Source organism: Tupaia chinensis, unplaced genomic scaffold, assembly GCF_000334495.1.
Source record: "Tupaia chinensis unplaced genomic scaffold, TupChi_1.0 Scaffold000387_1, whole genome shotgun sequence".
NCBI classification, from domain to species: Eukaryota; Metazoa; Chordata; class Mammalia; order Scandentia; family Tupaiidae; genus Tupaia; species Tupaia belangeri.
In genome coordinates, this window is record NW_006159889.1 from 1,728,327 (window position 1) to 1,730,106 (window position 1,780).

The 1,780-nt window shown below is 53.0% G+C and overlaps 1 long non-coding RNA gene across 4 annotated transcripts in view; it reads left to right on the forward strand.

The window, feature by feature from the left end:
- LOC102491463 (uncharacterized) overlaps nucleotides 1-1,780 on the forward strand; it is a 37,560-nt gene that overhangs the window by 2,548 nt on the left and 33,232 nt on the right. The gene's annotated exons all lie outside the window — the stretch shown is intronic.

Here is a 1,780-nt window from a genome sequence, read left to right on the forward strand (position 1 = left end):
CGGAAGAGAAAGAGTCGGGGGCTAACCTGGGGACAGAGAGGTACTCTAGTGGGAGAAAGAATATTTTCTGTGGAGTGTTTGGGGAAGTTGGAGGCGTTGACCACGGGGGTTTTACTAGACTAACAGTGACGTGGCACAAAGTATATGTGTGTAAAGGGACGGGTTTATTTACGGCTTCGTGTATTTTACCCACCTGGCTGCAGAAAGAGCTTTTTGCAGCCACAACGTGAGTTGAAAGTCAGAGAAAGGCTTGTGAGAAAGATTCCTGTTTGAAAAGCTGTCTCCACCGGACAGGCACTGGGGCGGCTGTTTTTTTCCAATCAGAATGAGGCCCCAAGGGAGGCAGGTTTGGGCCTAGCCCAGGTCAGAGCTGGGATGGCCTTCATTCCCGGCTGTGAGCTCCTGGCTCTGGGCAGCTGGCCCACAGGGTGGGGAGAGAATGGCCGGCTTGGGGGGAGTAGGGGGGTCAGGCCTGAGGACAGATAGGAGGACTGATGGGGTCAGTCATCGACAGGCTTGCTTCTTCCTGGGGCAGAGCAGCGAGAGGGCAGGCAGCTGGCTGGACCCCACCCACTGCAGGGTAGGGCGTGCCCCAGGAGCCTCCAGTTACACTGCTGTTTCCTGGGAGGGCTGCACCCAGTGTCAGATCCCCCAGAGCGGGCTGGGCTCCTCAATCGCCGTCATTAGCCAGCAGGATCAAGGCCTCTGTGTTGAACATAGAGTCAACGAAGGTGTGTGTCTTGTGCCAGTAGGGGCGGTGCCAGACTTGGGCCACTTCTTGAGGTCACTGCAGGAGCTGGCAGCACTGGGCACCTTGATAGAGAAGGTGGGGCAGACATTGCTTTGAGCTGGAGCCTGGCCTGACCTGCGGTCTCCGCTTCCTTGGAGCCCCCGCCTCAGCAGCCAGGAGTGACCTGCCTGGGCTCCGTGCCCAGATTTGTCTTCCCCTAAACCTGGAGCCCAGTGGTCAGTGTCTGGCACCTTCCCTTCCCCATCCCAATACGGAGAAGCAGGTTAGCTTGGTTCCTGATCTGAGCGCTGTGTTTTGGCAGCATAAGCTAATTCTGGGGCTCAGAGCGGGGGTTCCAGGTTGGATCAGTAGCTCCAGGTAAAATCAGGCACATAGACAGGAAGTATTGACTTTGGCCCTGTTAAAAGAAATGGAAATGGAAATCAGGCCTGAAGAATCGCTACGAAGACAGAGCCAGTTAGTTCTCATAAGTGACCTCAGCCTTACTTCATCAGCAAACATAAGTGAAACTTGACTGGGGTAATTTCTGATAAATATGTATGTTAGACAGAAATCAAACTTAATTCCAGCCAATCGTAAGTGGCTAACTAACATAGAATGATGTGACGAGGGACTTTCCAGTAAGGTACCAGTAAAGCAGTTTGGGCCAGCCACAGTGACGCAGCAGAAATGCAATGTTCCATGGTTCTGAGGCCGTATGGGAAGGTCTGTAGTTCATATCCTGAGCACTCTCGGTGCACTCCGATCACATGCCTGTGAACCAACCGGCTGGAGCAGGCAGTGGGATCACAGCATGAAAACACCTTTGGGGCCGTTCCTTTCTATCTCTCTCTCTCTGCCAAATCCCCCATCTCATCACTGGAAGAAAAAAAATAACTAGACAGGAAAAAAATGCAATCTTGGGCCCAGCCAGGTGGGGTGTTGCCAAGATATTATGCTTTATAGGCTGGTACCACACGGGAGGCCCACATTCTACTCCTGGTCTGTCCTAAAAGCCACGTGCCCTGGTGTGTGCATTTTTTTTTTTTT